This window comes from Eumetopias jubatus, unplaced genomic scaffold (assembly GCF_037043125.1).
Source record: "Eumetopias jubatus isolate StellerSeaLion01/CBP00866 unplaced genomic scaffold, mEumJub1_p1.0 scaffold_15, whole genome shotgun sequence".
NCBI classification, from domain to species: Eukaryota; Metazoa; Chordata; class Mammalia; order Carnivora; family Otariidae; genus Eumetopias; species Eumetopias jubatus.
The window spans coordinates 936,150-955,747 of record NW_028274821.1 but is presented as its reverse complement, the minus strand read 5'-3'; the positions used below and the strand labels follow the sequence as shown (position 1 = coordinate 955,747).

The following is a 19,598-nucleotide window of genomic DNA, read 5'->3' as shown; positions in this document are numbered from 1 at the left end:
CTGCGTTATTCACAGCCCCTGTGTTCTACGGAGTCGCTGCCAACACTGTGTTGGTGAACATCGAGCCACGGCCCTAGGTGAGACAGGGTCAGGGGTCTGTGACCGCCGGTCACAACATTTTTGTCAGATGGCTGATGCACAGCCTTGTGGATGTGTTTCTATCTAAGGATGCATTATTGAACATGGATTGTTGATTCAGTAACATCGAGCTCTGCCAACAGCACCACGTCTAGAGCCTGAGGGAAGCTTGTCCTCAGCACGTGTCCTCTTGCGCTTAGGAACGCTATGCAGCATGTCAGCACGATGCTTGGGCCATTTTATTTTATTTTATTTTATTTATTTTTTAAGATTTTATTTATTTGCGAGAGAGAGAATGAGAGTCAGAGAGCATGAGAGGGGGGAGGGTCAGAGGGAGAAGCAGACTCCCCGCTGAGCAGGGAGCCCGAAGCGGGACTCGATCCCAGGACTCCAGGATCATGACCTGAGCTGAAGGCAGTTGCTTAACCGACTGAGCCACCCAGGCGCCCCGCTTGGGCCATTTTAATCAGCAAAATCACCAACAAAAGGCACAAAAAGGGACACCTGGGTGGCTCGGTCGGTTAAGCATCTGCCTTTGGCTCAGGTTATGATCCCAGGGTCCTGGGATTGAGCCCCACATCGGGCTCCCTGCTCAGTGAGGAGCCTGCTTCTCCCTCTCCCTCTGCCTGCCATTCTGCCTACTTGTCTCTCTATCTCTGTCAAATAAATAAATAAAATCTTAAAAAAAAAAAAAAAGAGGCACAAAAATACAAAACACAAAACCTGATGCAAAAGAGATTGAGACCAGGACACTAGCTCGCAGCGGAGAGCTGGACCAGGGGGCAGAGCGTCACCTGTCGCACGCGGCTGGGGTCCCACGCAGCCCGGTTGACCGAGCCAGCTGCTTGCTGCGTTCATGGCTCTGTGCGCGTCCACAGGTGACCTGGGAGGTGAGGCGACTGTCGACTGTGGGTCAGAAATAAACTCGAGCGTGTAGGTAAGTTCACAAACACGGAATCCACAAATGCTGAGCGTGGGCTGCGTATAGGGAGAAACGGGTGAAGTCAGACGAGCCTCTGCCTGGCAAAAATCTCAAGGGAGAAAGACAAAGGACGCATTTCCTTAGGGCGTGAAGAGCTCCCACAACTCAGGAAGACCAACAACCCAGCAGAAAAACGGACGAGGGAGGTAAGAGACTTAATAGAACAAGGACACAAAAGCCTCATAAAATACGAAAAAAGTGCCACTCTGTTCAAATGAAGAGAACTGGCGATGGCGGCTGTAACCAGACCCTCATGACGCCATGTTCCAGCAGACAGGCGAGCCGCCGAGGAAGTCCGAGGGTGACGTGGGGCTGTGGGGACACCAGGCTGCCCTGGGCGCGAGGACCGTGTCCCCGGGAGTCTGCTCTGGAAAACGCACCTGAGCTTTCACACATTCGGGCTCAAGGACAGACAGGTCATCAGTGATGGCTTTTCTTTGCCTTCCCTCCCTGCAGCGGGGCTGCCCTGATTCCGTTTCTTCCACATCTCATTCCCTCTGATGTCTGAGGCATGAGGCCCATGGCTCTCGGCCTCTGAGACTTTCAGAATTGGGGGAGATGAGCTGTGTGCCCGGGTGTCCCCCCCTGGGGTCCCCGGAGGGCCCCCGGGGGAGACATCCGCCAGGCCCCACAGCTCACTCCTACCGAGGCCCGGGTGGGGTGCACCCCGTCCCCCTCACCGTGCAGGGCGAAGGCCTCACCGCCTCCCGCCCAGGGCCGCGGGTGAAGGGCGGCCTGGTACGCAGGAGGCGCTCTCTAACAGCTCCCTGCCTGCTGGAGCCCAGCGCTCGGCACACACCTGTGAGGGGAGCCGGTCGCGGCTGCAGCGGCCTGCTGGGCTGGCCGCATGTCTCTCTCTGCAGGGTTTTACGGGACCTGCTCCTCCAGGAACAAAGTCGTTGATCAATAAACCACAGCAGTGACCCTTTGATGAAACAATACTTAGTGGTCTTAGAATTGCCATTTTGCAAGAGAATTGTGCACCGATAGACGCTTTCTCGGCTTTAGAGAGACACGAGGTACTGCTGCTGTCCCCAGGGCACCAGCAGGCACTCCCAGTCTCCTGGGGGATGTCGGCGGCAGCATCATGGAGACGGCCAGGCCGGGACAAGCTCCGGAGCCCACGGGGTAAGGACGTGGGCGGGGTGCGCTGCACAGGGCTGTCCGCAGCTCTGGCCTATCTCTGTGGGGGGCTGGGGCCTGAAGCTGAGGGGTGTGGGCTGGTGCAGACGCCAGCAAGAGCAAAGCAGGCCCTTCGACTGAGGTTCGGAGAGGAAAAGGGAGACTCCAGCGCGCCCAGGGAGCAGGCTGCAGAACCAGGTTCAAAGGAGGCCCCTTCCCAGGTCAGAGGGAGCTTTCCATGAACGTCATCGGATGTGTGCACACGGGCCTCCAAACACAAGAGGAGCGGGGCACCAGAGGAGCTGGGTTTTAAAAACAAAGGTAAACTGACTGAATTTTAAAATATTCAGGAACGATGACAAGATAGGCATTTACTTGAGGAAAAGGGTTCGCAGGAGATATGAAAGGAAAGGGGTATTATCATTACATACAAAGAGCCTGAGGGGCACCCGGGTGGTGCCTTTGGTTAAGGGTCCACCTTTAACGTGGCGTCTTGGTTTCTGCTCAGGTCGTGATCTCAGAATCACGGGATCGAGCCCCACGTCAGGCTCCACGCTTTCCCTCTCCCTCCTTCTCTGCTTCCACTCCCACCATGCATGCATACACTCTCTCTTTAAAATAAATAAAGGGATGCCTGGGTGCCTCAGTCGTTAAGCATCTGCCTTCGGCTCAGGTCATGATCCCAGGGTCCTGGGATCGAGCCCCGCATCGGGCTCCCTGCTCAGCGGGAAGGCTCCTTCTCCCTCTCCCACTCCCCCTGCTTGTGTTCCCTCTCTCATTGTGTCTCTCTCTGTCAAATAAGTAAATAAAATCTTTAATAAAATAAAATTAATAAATACAATCTTTTAAGCATATATATATATACACACACATGCAAAGGGCTTGTGTGAGTCAGTATGGGTGGAAAGGGCCAAATTCCCCAAAGAAAGGAGAGCAGAGGACAAGCTCAGACGGAAGGTCCCGGACACATAAAACCATGGAGTGGTCTCACCAGGAACTGTCTCAGGGCAGGCGAGATGAGTCCCCATCTTCACGAGGAGGCTAGCGGTCCTCGTTTGAAGAACTAGGCCCCGTGCTATCAGCAAGTCAGGGAGCTGTGGGCCAGTCCGCTGGACCAGCCTTTCAGGAAAGCAATTTGGCAAAATCTCACTTACTCCTACTCTTGGAATTTCCCCGAGGCCCACGGTTGTTTAGCTCAGAGTTACTGAAAATGCCAACAGAGACACTGGAAACCACCGGGTTCCAGCAGGCGGGCCTGGGGAACCTCTGTCTCCTAAGCCACGGGGTCTGAGATCCTGCTCCCGACCCTGGCAGATGCTGGCCCCTGCACTCAGCCCCCGGGTCCCGGCACCGGAGAGCAGCACGGAAGCTCAAGGAAGGATCATGCAAGCAGCCGATGAAGGCATGATCTCATGTAAGAAAATACACCTGATTTCAGCCGTGGCTACTTCTGTTTGGGCGATTTACCTTTTCTTTCCTTTGTGTTTGTCCAACGGCGGCCATAGCTGGCCCACAGCTGTGCATTCACTGGGCCCTCTGGGCCGGCCCGAGTCAGCTGCTGGGTCAGAAGTCCACAATTGTAGTTGTGGTACATTTTGTCAGATCGCCCTCAGGAGAGGTTGTACCAATTTACACTCCCACCAGAGATGCAGACTTGCCCGCCGAGCATGTTAATTGCCTTTGGCATGGGGAGAGAAGCAGTATCCTGGTGAGGCTTTAATCTCCGTGTCTCCTAGTATGCGTGAGCTCAGCCTCTGCCCTCGGGTCCTGGGCTGCTCCACCGAGCACCTCTTTTCCGCAACCTGCCAGCACGGGGGCTGGGGCGTCTCCCTGGACCCTCTCTGAGCCCCGCCCTCTGGTTCTAGCACCTCCCTCACCCACGCAGGGCCTAAGCTGATGGGAGGCCACCTGTGCTGGGTGCATGAACCCACCGCGCTCTCCCCGGGTCCCACCAAGTGGGGTCTTGCCCCCAGACAGAGCCAGGGTGGTGGCCGTGAGGCCCCTGGGCTGCCCCAGGCCACACCTTGTCTGTGGGCACTGCCCCTTAGCTCGCCCCTCAGGCCTCCATTGTACGTGGTGTCATGGCACCGCCAACCCCGAGGTCACCGTGGGGGTGGCGGAGGGGACATCTGCAGGGCTTGCCATGGGCAGCCCAGGCTGGAACAAAGGAGGGTCAGTCCCTGAGGCTCCGCACAGCTACGACCCTGTGCCCGCCAGCCTCCCACAGGTCGTGCTGGGGCAGGACCCACTGTCAGCCTGGCCACGGCCACCGCCTCGATGCAGCTGTAGTAACGACTGCTGAGTCCACACCTGGTCCCCACCGGTCTGACCGCTGCCCGCTCATCATCACCAGGCAGGGTCTGCAGCCCGAACCACCTCCCCCAGCCCACCTTGAGGGTGGCCTGAAACGCAGATTCCTGGCCTCACCCCCAGACCATCTGACTCGTGGGTCTGGGGCAAGGGCCTTGGAATCTGCATTTCTGAAAATCCCCAGTAAGCCTGGGGGATCCCCAGTCTTGGGACCCAGACGACCTGTGGGCCCAGGAGCAGAAGGGAGAGGTTTCACCACAAAGTGTGTTGAATTTCCTATTGTGTAATCAGGCTACTTGTCAAAACATAAATAAGGTTTAAGCTTTAGAAAGAATTAGAATTAGCAGAATTAGGTATGTGCAGCATGATGGCTAAGTGCCCTCCGCTCTGCGCTCTCTTCCTCCTAATTCATAGAAACCTGGAGCTTTGCTTGGGAACATGGACGCCTAGAACAGAAAGGGCAACCCCCTCTTCCCTTACATTTAGCTATGGCCATGTGGCTCAGTTTGGGGCTTTGACGTGAGTGCACGTGTCCAGACACTTCCGAGAAGTGTCTTAGAGTGTAGGGTGGACTCTTTTTCTCTCGCCTTCCTTCCTGCTGGGTGGGATGCAAGCACAGTGGCTGGAACCCCAGCAGCAACCTCAGGCCACGAGGGGACGCTGTGTGCTGACGATGGCACGGCCCGGGACAGGAGGAGCCTGAGCTCCTGGCAGCCCTGCCTGCCTGCCTCGGGGCAGCCTCTATGGGATAAGAAAGAAACGTCTTCCTTGCTTAAACCACTGGTACTTTGGGGTCTCTGTCCCTCATAGTCACACTCAGCCCTGAGCAACACAGCATATAAAGTACGAGGCACAGTGCCCGGCCTGTTGATGGCGTCCCACTGAGGATCAGATCCAGATACTCAGCTGCAAATGGGTCAGGTAGAAGGGAGCCCAGGCCTGCAAACCTGGGAGCGGAGCCGAGGTAGAGAAGACCTCCCACTCCAGCGCCCCAGCCCTGGACCAGCTGCTGGTCATCGGCCCTTGGTCTCTGAAGGCCAGCACCCTAACAAGATGGCATGTGTCGACCCACACGCTTTTCTAACCATACACTTTGCCAATTGAATTAGATTTTCCTCTGGTTGGTATTGGAGGGAGTCTTCATTTCCTGACCATCTGCTGTTTGGGTGGCAGGAAAGTCCTCTGAGTGCCAGAGGAGAAGCATCCAGAGCTGCAAATGTTCCACGGATGCCCCAGGAGCAGACGGACCGGTGGCAGCGTTCCCAGGGAGGCCCCAGCAGCCACGCCGTGAGCAGGGGCACTCAGGGGCTGCCAGCCCAGGGCCAAGTCCTCACCCAGAGCCCTTCACTCCAGACGCTTGGAAAAGTAGGGAGGGTCAGCAGAGAGTGAAGGAGGTGTGTGTGTGAGCACACAATTCTGTGTGTGTGCACACACGTGTGAGCGTGTTTGTAAGAGCATGTACTGTGTGCATGCATGAGTGCAATTGTGTGTGAGCATATGCAGGTGTGTGAGCATGTAATTGTGTGTGCGCATGTGTATGTGCATGCGTGTGAGCATGTGAGTGTGTACATGTGTGTGATTGTGCATATTTTTTTGTGTGTGAGCATGTGACAGTGTGCATGAGAGAGGCTGCAATAGTGTGGGGGGAGGGAGCGAACAGCACTCACCCCTTGGGCCCTCCGTGGACAGCACAGCGCAGGCCGGCCCCAGGCGCCAGGCACGCTTGCTTGTTTGTTTGTCTTCTGAATCCTAGGAGCTGAGAGCTTTGGAGGTTCTGCCTCTGCTTTCCCATGTGGCCTCCCTGAGCTTCACCTCCCTGGCTCAGCACGAAGCCAATGCCCGGTCACAACCACCATTATCAACACCCATTGCGGTCATCCACAGATTGCGTCTCACACCCGTGACCACAACCGCGTTCTTCGCAGCAGCGGCAGCTCGCGTGCACAGTAGCCACAGAACGTTCCTCAGCCCGCAAGAGGCAGGACACTCTGACACCTGCCACAGCATGGTGGACACTGACACCTGCCACAGCATTGCGGACACGAGGCTGAGTGCCCGTCCCAGAAGGACAAGCACCGTGTGAGGTCCCTGGGGTCATCAAATCACACGGAGTGGATGGCAGGTGCCGGGGGGAGGGGGGTAGTGCTTAATGAGGACACAGTCTCAGTTGGTGAAGACGGAACATTCTGGAGACGGACAGGGAGGATGGCTGCACCGTGCGAACACACGTAAGGCCGCTGGATTGGACACCTAACAATGGTTAAGATGTTTTTCAAAAAATAGGTAGAGGGGCACCTGGTTGGCTCAGTCGGTGGAGTCTGACTCTTGATTTCAGCCCAGGTCATGATCTCAGGGTTGTGGGATTGAGCCCCATGTCGGGCTCCACACTCAGCAGGGAGTCTGCTTAACGTTCTCCCTCCCCTTTACCCCTCCCTCAATCTCTCTAAAATAAATAAGTAAATCTTAAAAAAAAAAGGTAGATATCCACATATAGATTAGATTAGATATGGATGTAGATTAGCCGTAGAGACATGATCTACGGCTAATCTATGTCCGTACATCAGTCTGCATCCAGTCAGGGACATTTAGGGGGACATTAGTACCATGAGTGAGCAAGTGCTGATAGGATGTAAGAAGCTGCAGGAAACCCTAGGGAGGAGGGAGCGCCAGCTTGGAAGGGACGGGTCTCCCTGGGGAGGGTGTAGCCGTCAGGGAAGTCTGGTTTGCACGCACCAGACCGGTCTGCAGCCACCACGGCGTAGGTGCTACGCCTGATGGCCGGACGCAGGGTGAGCCTAGAGTGGGGAACCGGGTCGAGAGGCCGCAGGGGGGCAGCACCAGGGGACACAACGGGCCCATGGCTGCGTGCCGGAAGTCCTCAGCCCACTCCGCAGACCCGCAGCGCCCTGCACTGGGAGAGCCTGACATCACGCTGGCTGAAGGAGAAGTGTCACCACAGGGCCGGCAGTGGAGGGTGTTCGGAGCTCAGAGACCGCAGGCAAGAGGGGCCTCCAGGACAGGGTGCCAAGAGACAGAATCATAAAACCTTCCGCTTATCCAAAGACACCATCAGGAAAATAGCAGACAGGGCGCAGACTCGGAAAAATACCCACAGGACCCGTGTCCCAGAAAGGACTTGTGAAAGTTAACGGAGGGGAGTGGGGCAGGGGGCCTCGCACCCACCGCCCACGCCAGGTACAGAAGGACCCTCAATGCCAGGAAAGGGGTGTAGCTCCTGGGGGGAACCCACCACCCCGGCAACCCAGCCAGCATGAAACCGCCATCGGGCAGAACTCCCGCTTCTCCCCAGCAACTGGCTTGCAAAACAGTGTCCTCCTTCTCCATAAAACAGCGCTCCTCTCGCTTATTTGTTGCACTAACCTATCCTATGGTTTTGCGGTAGCTTGCGTGTCCCAGATTGCAATTCTCTGCTATTCCCAAACGAATGGGTTTTTGCTGGTAAAATAATAGCAAGTTTTATTTTTCAGGTCAACACTACCCGGGGCCAGAGAAGACGCCCAACCACCCGAGGCTGGCGAGCAGGCAGGTGGTGGCCACAGAACCCGCTGACCTCCCTGCTTCCCTGCGGCCCTCGGGCTTGAGGGGTGTGGCTCCTGGATTTCCAGCTCTCTGCATGCTGAGCTCTCCGGGCTTTCTTCAGGATCTGTTTTAAGTCTTCTTTCTGAGAGTATTAGTTTGGTGTTTGGTCCCACTCCTTTTTGGAACCAAATGGAAATGTGCTGGCTTTGGTCAGATTTCTTTTGGAACAGACGATTCCTGTTCAAAGTGTGCTGTTTAGGGATTTTTCTCTTTGCTCTAGAGAAAAACCTCTAAGAAACTGATCCAAGTTGTCAAAATGCTTTGAGGGTGCCCCCCTTCCCCGGCCCTGAGATCCCGGCCAGTCTTATGTGTGAACACTGCAGGCTCTCCACATGCGCATTTCTAACTAAATGGACCAACTAAACCACAGGATTCTCTTTTATTTTAAAGATTTTATTTATTTATTTATTTATTTATTTGACAGAGAGAGAGAGAAAGAGCTCGCAAGCAGGGGAGGGGTAGAGGGAGAGGCAGACTTTGCTGAGCAGGGAGCCTGACATGTGTTCAATCCCAGGACACTGGGACGACCATGACCTGAGCTGAAGGCAGACATTTCACCGACTGAGCCACCCAGGCGCCCTAAACCACAAGATTTTAGAACTTCAATGGCCATTACAGGAACACGCATCTCCCCAAACTTTTCTCAAAGCCGAATCGGACAACCGCGGCTCTAAAGTTCTACCGGTATTTTCCAGCTTCCAAAAGTGGCCAGGAATCTAAAGCTCCCTCTCTGCAAAATACAATTTGTAGATGGAGGGACGCCTGGGTGGCTCAGTCAGTTAAGCATCTGACTCTTCATTTTGGCTCAGGTCATGACCTCAGGGTCATGGGATCAAGTCCCAAGTCAGGCTCTGCGCTCAGCGGGGAGTCTGCTTGAGATTTTCTCTCTCCCCCACTCTGTCCCTCCACTTGCAGGCTCTCTTCTCTCTCTCTAATAAATAAATACATTTTTTTAAAAAAGCAACAACAATTTGTACACTGAGGCGGACAAACAATCCAAAGAAGTCAAAATGGCTTCTGAGGCCCCTCCTCCACCCCTCTTTTCGGTTCCCACCCGTGGAGCCCCCTGCGTGCCATCCCTACCTCCCCTACACCCTCAGCTTCCCCATTCTGACTCTTAACCAACATCGCTTTTCCTCTGAGCCTCTCCCCACCCCCGCTAAACTCAAGTCTTCTGAGGATCCAAATGAACCCCAACTTTCTGATGCTCCCTGGACTTAGGCTGAATCCAGAGCCACAAAAAGTTTCCTAAAGTGACAAAGGACCCAGCTGGTCTGCTGAAGAATTAAAATAGTTATGCAAACTTACCAACCTGTTTTCTCAGATTTATATCAATTAGGCCACATGTTATTGGTGAGGACTGGGCAGAACACGGGATGAAACTAACTAACCTGAAAGAAATTTAGAGAAACAGACCCCTACCTGGGACCAGACGCAAGAACGCTTGCTGGAGATCTCCACCCAGCAATTACAGGAGCTCCTCCCAAGCCTGCTGATTGGAATAGGATTCAGGTTTGCCCACAAAATCCTGAGGCACCTGCTCATCACTATCACGATAGACTCCAAATGGTCTTTCTGTATGCTAATATTTTCACACACTGTTTGAAACCTGCATTGTCACATAAGAACATGAGTATTTTAAAATGTTATATAATATTCTATAGTATCACTTTAATAGGTGAAAAGTATTTTATTGTATGAATTAACTACAATTTTTTTAGCTAATATTCCGTTCTCACCTTGGACTTCTGAGTTGCTTCTACTTTAATACCATTGTAAGCATTTTTACCTGAAGTATTCTGATGTGTAATTTCAAATCTAATTCTTAGATATTAATTTCAATTTACATAACCACAAGCAACATATGAGTGCACATTTCCATACATCCTTACAAGCAATAGGTATGTTTTAAATGTGTTTATTTGGGGGGTAAGATTTGTAAAATTATGATAAATTATAGTCAACATTTAATGAACACTTTTTGTGGTGAGTACATATTTATCTTATATAGTCTCACAAAAACTTTGTAAATTAGTTACTAATTTTAATCCCAGTTTCACAAATTAGTAAATTGAGGCATAGAAAGGTAATACACATTGTCTAAGTCAACATGGCCAATAGAGTTGATTCCGTGATTAGAAGTATTTATTTATTACTATAAAATATCTTTTATATTGTAAGTCTTTGGTATTTCTTTTTCTTTCATGCATTATCTGTTCATTTCTTCTATATTTTCTTTTTTGTTTTTTCTTCTATATTTTCATTGGAATATTTGGCTTTATATTATTGACTTAAAATAACTTTTAATATCTAAAAATACCGACAATTTAACTGTCATATAGTTCCATGTTTTTCCCCCAGTTTATTTGCTGTTTTTCTATTTTGCTTATGACAGATGGTAGTTTGAAAGATTTTTAGTCAAAATCTTTCAGTCTTCTGTTTTTTCTTTTTTTATTGGAATAGAGATGACACACAACATTACCCTAGTTTCGGGTGTACAATATAGTGATCCAACAAGTCAATTTGTTAGGTTATGCTCACTGATTCCAAATCATCTTTAAAGAAAGTTCTGGTCTTCCTTTAGATGTTGAATCCAACCGGGTAGCACTTAACTCTATGTTTTTTAAGAGGCCAAACTGGGACCTTTCTCTTTTAGTTAATAGGACCAGCATGGAATGTGAAACTACGTCTGCCCCAGATTTAGTCAATTTGGCAAACTAGCTTGCTCGAATCCTGGATGAGTCACCTAAAACAAAGGCTGCTAAAATTCTCAATTTTCAGCTCTAGCAAATGGAGGCCCCCAAAACCAAATACCTCATGGTTTTTACTATTATTGCAAAGGGCCAAGACATTGGGGGAAAAACTGTTACCAATGTAAGTGCTCCAGGCACCTCTGACCCTCTGACCAAACTCGTCCAGTGTCCTCCTAATTCCCAGTGCTGGGGCTCCAAGGAACTCTTGGCTTTTCCCAATCCTCCCTCTTAATCCACCCAGAGAAACCACCCTCCAGACTGGGAGTGAATCTCTGTCTGTCAGTGCTCAGCCCCACCACCACGAAGCAGCCCGTGCCTCGGAGCACGAAAACAGCTCCCAGAGTAGGGTCTCTAATCAACCCAAACAGGTGCCTGTCCCTGAGCCCTGTCCCTTCTGTGCAGGCCCTTTGAGAGATACATGCCCTTTTCTCTTTAGTTCCTCTGCCCCTATTCACTTATTGGGCTGAGATCTCTTAGAAAAATTTCATGCTGGAATTTCTTCCTCCCCAAAGGGGGAAATCATTCTAGAATTTGACAGGAGTCATCAAAGTATCCAAAGAAGTAAATCAAATGGCCCTTCAACATGTTTTCTTTGCTCCATCTCTAAGCTAACCAGAGCTGATTCCAAAGACACTACTCATTATTCCCGATTAGATCAGCTGCCACCCTCCTTATGGGCAAAATCTCCACGGATATCGGCAGAATCCACAGTGCCTACCTTGCATGTCCCACCTGTTCAAAGCATAGTCCGGGGAAAACTGCACTGCTCCCAGACTCTGGACTGCCTTCAGGGCCCCTCCAGTTTGGCAAATGGATCTCCTGCAGCTTCCCTATCTCAGGGATAGAAACACATTTTAGTCGTGGCCTGTATGTTTGTCATTGGACAGAAGCTTTCCCTTCTAGACAGGCCACTGCTTCTTCTGTGGCTAAAATTCTGTGAGAAAGAGAATCCCTGCCTGGGGACCCCTCTCCAACTTCACAGCGATCGGGGAACCTGATCGAAGAACGTTGTCAGGTGCTTCGACAAATCTGTGCTGTTGGGCGGGTGTTACAACACTTGCACAGTGCACACCATCCTCAGTCCTCAGAGTTAGTCACGCTCACTGACGGCATCACGAAGTCTCAATTGGCAACATCTGTGGAGACCGTCCGCACACCTTGGCCAAAAGCACTGCTGTGGGTCCTTCTAAATCTCAGATCCACTCTCTTTGGAACTCCTGGACGCTCACCGCCCCTCCCCCCCAGAGAGTCCCAGGACATCCAGCCCGCGTGGCCCCTGCCTCCTCTGACCCGCAGCTGAAAAAGGGAGATCCAATTCGGTGTTCTCAAGGCCTAGCTGCTTCTATTAAAAAATAACCATGGTTTGGCAGAGCGATCTTTCCACAGTGCGCTCTCGGGGGGACGATGACCTGCATCGCCCCTTGTAACCTGGAGATTTCGTCTGTCGGAAAATATGCCTCCAGAAGGACTCTCTTCAACCTCACTGGAAAGTGCTGCCAAACTCCAGGGAATAGGCTCACGTGATTCACGTGAGACATGCAAAGAAAGCACCAAACCCTGACTGGCCCTGCATGCCATCTGGTGACCCCAAAGTACAGATTTCCCAGAATTGAAGCAGACGACATCTGACCAGACAGCTTTTCCTCGATGTCTGGACCAGGCCAGTACACCTTCTTCTCACTGTTTTCTTCTCTCTTGTAGGAAGACAAGACTGCTTTATCCAAGTCCTTGTGAAAGGGGGAAACTTCTTTTGAGTGTGTCTTTCAGAAACAGCCTCATTATGATCCTGGGACAGGTTCATTTTCACTTGCATTCTTCAAAGGGTTAGAAATTTCAGAATTCACAAAGCCTTCTTTCTTCTGAACAATTAACTGACTTTGGATTCTTATCCAAATTCATGGTCTCTGAGTTGGCAGGCGTACAGGCTGTTTATCCATAGCAGATTTGGTTCCAAACAGTTCTTTTGAGATAACAACACTGTTTTACAACGTCTTCAAAGTTGTGTTTTTGCAAAAAGTTCATCAGCCACTGTTTCATATTTATATCTACACAGTATCTTCCCAAACGTACTTGGTTAATTCTCCCAGCATGCTCTTGCAGTATCCACTAGTCAGCTTTCGTGGCTGCTTCAGGCAGAAACTTCCAGAAGGTATACAGGACTCCAGCTTTGCCCTTGTAAGGAGAACCTTTCCCCTCTAAGTCGGAATAAATGCCAATTAATATTTCAGTTGGCTCCTTTCAGACCTAGATTCCTGGTTTAGAACCATCACACAATTTGGAATTGTCATGTAAGTTCTTTTGTATAATTATCTTGAGTTTTGTATTTCATTGCCCGCCAAACCTGTATAAAAATGATGTACAATAAGGGGATGATCTCCAGTGCTTGCGATCTTGACAAATGTGGACAATGGAAGGGAAGTGCCTGAGAGTTTCTCCCTCCTGACCTTTCTCATTACTCCAATGGGCCTCCAATCTGTACAATTTCCCTCCAACGTGGGACATGACACCCAGGAAAGGTCCTTCCTGGAGCCAAGAGACAAAGGCCACTGAATTCGGAAAACCTCACTCTTGATCAGTGATGCTTTCAGAAAAAAAAAAATCTTGATCAAAAGGGGGAAACGTGGGGGCGCCAGGGTGGCTCAGTCGGTTAAGCATCTGCCTTCGGCTCAGGTTGTGATCCCGGGGTCCTGGGATCGAGCCCCTCATCGGGCTCCCTGCTCAGCGGGAAGCCTGCTTCTCCCTCTCCCACTCCCCCCTGCTTGTGTTCCCTCTTTCACCGTCTCTCTCTGTCAAATAAATAAATAAAATCTAAAAAAAAAAAGGTGGTGGGGGAATGTGAAAATTAGTAAAAGGAAACCTCGGTGAAGCAGAGCCCAGCGGCCAGCAGGGGGAGCTCTCACAGCGCACGGCCCTGTGTCCCCGCGTGTCCCCTCTCAGCGGGAGAGAACCCTCAACTGCAGGCCCCGACAGGGGGAGATGAGCTCTGCGTCTCCCACAGAAAACCCACCAGCCCTGCGGCTTAGCCCGTGAGGAACCGCCGCACCCTGAACTCCCGCTTCTCTCCAGTGGACTTTGATTCAAAACCACCCTCCCAACATCCTCCTTACTCACCATCAAATAATGTTCCTAGCCGGGGGTTTTGCCACAGCTTGCTGGTCCCAGATTGCCATTCTCCGCCATTCCTGAATAAATCCATTCTTTGTCTGGCAAAAGCACTTTTATTTAAGGTCAACAGGTAGATATGTATAATATATAAAGAACGCCTTAAAAAATCAAGGCTAAAAAGATGAATAACCCAAATTTTAAAATGAGCCAAAGACCTCTCTAATAAATAGATAGATGATAGATGGATGATAGATGGATAAAATGAGCCAAAGACTTGAATAGACTTCACCAGAAAAGACCCACGAGTGGCTCATGAGCACGCCCCAGTATCCTCAATGCCACCGATCACACGGGAAACGCTCGTTGAACCTCAGGGAGATGCTCTGCAAACCCACTGGAGGCCAGAAAATCTGCCAGAAACCCCCCAGTGTGGGGGTGGGGAGCAATGGCACTCGGGCTTCACTGGAAGAACACAGGCAGCCCCAGCCACAGCGGTCTGGCAGTTTCTGACACACTGAACAATCAAACCAGAAGTTCCACTCTGGTTGCCCAGGAGAAGTGAGAGCCTAGGTTTACACGAGTCCTCGCACGCGAGAGTGAAGAACAGCTTCATCCAGAAGGGCCCCAAACGGGCACTGGATATGCACGAGACGTTCATTTCCTGTGATTCTAGAACAGGCACCATGAGTCTGAACCATGGTGACCTCTGTAGCCAGGGAGAGGCCTTGCCTGACAGAACTTTCGGGGGGAAGACACCCTTCCAAGTGTTGACATTCCTGATGGTCCATGTATATGCTTCTCAAGATGGGTGTGAGTTACACAATTCAGCGCTGACCTCTGAGGCCCCGAGTGCCACAGCCCAGGCCTGGGACGGGCCTGTCGTGGTCTCACCACCCCCTGAGGGGGAAAGCTGGAGATGGTGAGAAGGTTTTTGCCTGGGGAGGGCCAGCAGCCCGTCGGATGAGCGGGTCAGGGATGGTGCCGTGGGACAGCAGGCCACTCAGCTGCCCAGCAGAAGGCCAGGGCTCCTGCCGCTCCCCTCTTTCTCAGCCAAGAAACTCCAGCGAGTCGAGGTGCAGGAGCAGAGCCTAGGCGCGTGGGCACACCTGGCCGTGGTTAACCTCAAACGTTGAACTGCCGGTTACTTTCCCACCTACAGATGGGTTTATTAGGGAAGGAGAGAGATTTACAGCCCAGGACAGTAAGCAGTGGTGAGACTGTAGACAAATCTGGGGAACAAGGGAGAGGTCCACTTTTTTAAGGAGAAAAGAGGTCGGTTGGGAAGGTGGTTATGAACTAAAAGTCCGTCGGAGGAAACCGGGCGTTCCAAGTGTGGTGGCTTCTCGTTGGCGGAGCTGTTGGTGGGTGAGGGAAGTATGCAAGGTCAAGTCCGTCTCTTCCGTTGGGTATGCAACTGACCACGAGCTAGGGCTGGGACCTCCCCTGCCAAACCTCCCCAACTCCATTTCTGTGGGATTTCCTGTTACTAATTTTTCTACTGTAAAGGAGATAGAGAGATGGGCTTTATTTGGGGTAATCCAGATAAAATTGAGGGGTTCGTTCCTAAAATCAAGAGGGAAAGAATGGGTACACAGTGGTAGTGTCTGCCCCGGGGACAACATATTCAGCCGAGGTGATCGGTCATGATTGGGTCAATTCTGTTCCCTAATTCCGTGCTTCTTTTGCAGCAAAGAATGGCCCTGGGACCTAAAAGGCAGTCTGCTGGGGACATTCTGGGCTTTTGCTTTCAGGAGAAATGGGAGCAGATACGGCTAGTGGCTCTTCCCTGTTTCTCCCTGGCCTACACACAGACACAATGCCTGGACCTGTGGCAGCCATGTTGTGATCGTGAGGCAGCAACCCTGCGGCGAAGGCACAAGCATCCCAAGCTACTGCCCAGACAACACTGAGCCTCTGGATGAGGCCTTGGCTGCCCAGGTCTGATCTAGTGATGGAAGGGGAGAAATCATATTTCTGTTACGTGACACTCCGTCATTCCTAACAGGTGGACGCTTTTAGCTTATAAACTTGTCTCGACAGCTGCCCGCAAGGACCAGTTCTGAGGCTTTGGTGAGAGCCTTGAGTTCCCTGGCCGCCACCTGGCTGCAGACCAGAGGGAAGGACACAGTTGCTGCCACAACCTGTAATGATGTCCTGACCACCTCCCTGACGCCCGGCTCCGGGGTGAGGGCCAGCACCTTCCCGCCCGGATGCCTCCGCGACCACAGGCTCGCGCGGCCCCCGGAACCCATCTCCCACGGGTCAGGGGCCTCCCTCCACTCGCGGCTGGGACGGGCCAGGACCCCAGCATGGGGGGGAGGTGGAAAAGGGTCATCTGCAGCCATTCTAATCAGAACATGTGTTTTAAGCAATTTCTGGAAAACGTGAATGGCAGAACAATTAATGCTGGAATTTTTACTAAAGTCCTAAGTGCATGTCGTTTAGACACCAGGGCAAGGGCAGGCCGACCTCGCAGTCCTTGCTTCCTGCCCCTCACCCCGGGGCAGCGCAAGGACCCCCCGCCTGACCCCCGTGGGCCCGGGTCACAGGAACCTGTCCCAGGACCACCCACAGGAGTCCCCATGTCCCTCGGGTCAGCACCACGTTACACACACACCCCAAGCCCGTCACTGCACGCCCAGTCTCTGGAGGAGCTCAGGGCCACCATGCACCTGGGCTATGTCAGAAGCAGGCGGGCAGCGGCTTCAAAGGGCAGCCACCCCACACAGGTGAGTGAGGGGGCATCAGGGGCGTCTCAGCGCCCCCGACTCCCTGACTTCCCTTCTCCCTGTCTCTCTCCTGTGTCTCTCGGTGTCTCCATCTCTCTCTGTCTCCATGCCTCCCTCCCTCCCCCCGCCCCCCCTTGTTCCCATCTTTCTCTGTGAAGCTTCACCAGACCTCTCCTCTTCCTCAGTGTCCATCTGTGACAGCCAACGCGGCCGTGGGGTGAGGCAGCGATCGTGTGTCCCCTCGCTGCTGGCTCCAGGTTAGAAGGACACCCGACTGGCCACTGACCCCGAGCACAGCGCCTGTAGCCTCTGGCCCGTCCGACACGGAGCCAGATGGACCATCCATCATCCATACGGATGAGGTGGACCTTGGCCCGGTGCCCACAGGTCTGGCTTCGTGCTGCTCCCGGGGAGCAGGCCGCAGCTTCCGGCTCCCGCCACGGCTGGCCCTCGTCGTTCTCGGGCCGCCTGGACCTGCTCTACTTTCCCACAGGCCCTGAGCCAAGGCCGAGCACCTCGGGGGATATTGGGCACACCACGGCCTGGCCACTGTCAGGCAGCTCCCGCTGCTGACGCCCGCGGCCCCCCCCGGCCCTCACTCCTGCCTGGGGCAGGTCAGCCACCGCGTCGCCTCCTCCACGGGAGGCACCCGCCACGGCCCCTGACCCCAGCACAGCGACTCTGGCCACCCCCTACCCACAAGCCTCTCTGAAGTCTGAGCTTTGCCGGTGGCCCTGGTCACGGCCTATGCCCCCGTCCCCATGAGCATGGCCTGTACCCGTGTGGAGCTGGGGACCCCCACCCTGGCAGGGGCCACCCCTCACAGCCACCACATGAGGGCACTCTGGGGACCTCTGGGCTTTCAAGCTGTCCCCTCCACCCACTGGCTCTACCACCCTGTGGGCCTCTGTTTTCTCGTCTATAAAATGGGATAATAGTATCTACAGCTGGGCTTCTTGGGAGGGCCACGTGAGGGCCAGCCCCTCCTACTCCAGGACACCTCTCACCAGGGTCACAGGTCAGTGCTCCTCAGCACCCAGGCTCGGGGAGGTGGCTCCAACATGGGATCTCCCCCACAAGGTTCAGAGAAGTGAGACCATGCCCTGAGGCCATATGGCCAGAGGGCCGAGGCCAGGCTTGAAGTGAGCTGGTCCGTCAGGCTCCCACTGTCCACCCTGACGACTAACTTGTGACCAGACCTCCCTCCTCCTGCCACCACAGCCAGGACAGGGCCTTCCCTGAAGGGTGCATGACAGACAGTGCATTCAAAGGGCTGTGGGCTGGGAGAGAGGCCACCATCAGAGGGTTCCTACTATTAACAGGAGGCCATGGGCATCACAGGGGCCCAAGGCATCATGGGGGGCCATGGGCATCCTGGATGACTGTGAGCATCATGGGGGGGTCTATGGGCATCATGGGGACATGGACGTCACGGGGGTGTGGGCATCACGGGGATGTGGACGTCACGGGGGTGTGGGCATCACGGGGATGTTGGCATTATGGGGATGTGAGCATCCTGGGGGTGCTGTGTGGATCATGGGGGGACCTGAGCATGACAGGGGTCTGTGGGCATCATGGCTACTGTGGCATCATGGGGATGTGGGCATCATGGGGCATCTGTGGACATCATGGGGCATCTCTGGGCATCCTGGGGGCTGTGGGCGTCATGGCGGAGCATGGGCATCATGGGGGAACATGGGCATCAGGGACCAGTGAGGGGGGAGATGTCCACAGCCTTACGTGGAGGTCTCATTTTGGGCTGAGTGGGCAGTGCCTAGGAGCCCAGGGAGACAGGACCAGGAACCTGGTGCTGTCTGAAGCGTCCCCTCTCCTGCCTGGCCTGTGTCCCCATGTGCATCCACACTCAGGGAAGCTTCGGGAGTGCTGGGAAGATGTCAACGGACAGGAGACAGTGAAGCCAATAGACATGCCTTCGATTAGGGGTCAAAACCACCAGCATCACCGTGTAGGTCTCTTATTCTGCCTTTTTTGTCTGGTTATGAGGTACTGTGGTTGGGAAGTACACACACAGAACCGTACGTGACAGATGGAGGAGGAGGCCAGCCGGCTTGCAAAGGGGCCATGTGCCCACTGGAAAAAGCATACAAGTCAGCAGAGGTAGAAGACCCCTTCCCGCCACCCTGACGAAACCTCGCTGAGCATGTCAGTGTTTCGGACATCACCGTTCACGTCACCGCAGTGGTATTACCTGCATCTGAAGTTCCTTGTGATTGCCTCTGGCAGACAGTGCTGAGTTTAAATCAGTACATTCCTGGCCACGTAGGTCCGGGTGTGATCACATGACTAACTCCACCGCTGGAAGGGAGAAGTGACCTGGCATTGCGCCGGAGAGTGCTGGGTCCCTGGGTGACCAGCAGGGAGCCCCCACCCACATCCGACGTGCATGAGTGAGAAACAAATCCTACCGGGTCCACTCCAAGATGCTGACACCACAGAGCAGCTTGGCCTCAGGACCAAAGTACGGTTTTACTTACCTATTGCTGTCAAACAAAGGGCCCTAAAGCTTAGTGGCTTAAAAACCGGTAATCATTCAGTGTCTCTAATAGTTTCTGTGGTCAAGAATCAGGAGCGAGTCTGCAGCGTGGCTCTAGCTCGGGGTCTCTCGTGAGGCTGTGGTCTCACCTGAAGGCTTGACAGGGCCGGGGACTCACTTCCAGGAGATTACCTCCCTGGGGGGCAGCTGGTGCCGGCTGCTGGCTGGGGGCCTCCGCTCCTGCCCACACCGGGCTCTCTGCAGCGCGGCCTGCGTGTCCTCAGCATGTGGGGGCGGCTCCCCCGGAGCAGGTGGCCCAGGAGGGAAGGGCAGAGCCACGGGCACCTTACATCCCGGCCTCAGAGGGCACCCAGCTCACTCCGCAACCGGTCACCAGTCACACAGGCCGCCTGGCTCGCGGGGGG

At 53.4% G+C, this 19,598-nt stretch overlaps 1 protein-coding gene across 1 annotated transcript in view; it reads right to left on the bottom strand.

The window, feature by feature from the left end:
- The window catches only part of PTPDC1 (protein tyrosine phosphatase domain containing 1), a gene marked incomplete in the record, with an annotated part of 669,594 nt that extends 657,814 nt beyond the window's left edge, over positions 1-11,780 (bottom strand). The window contains 1 exon segment of the mRNA XM_088018957.1: positions 11,631-11,780.
- Between the last annotated feature and the right edge of the window lie 7,818 nt (positions 11,781-19,598).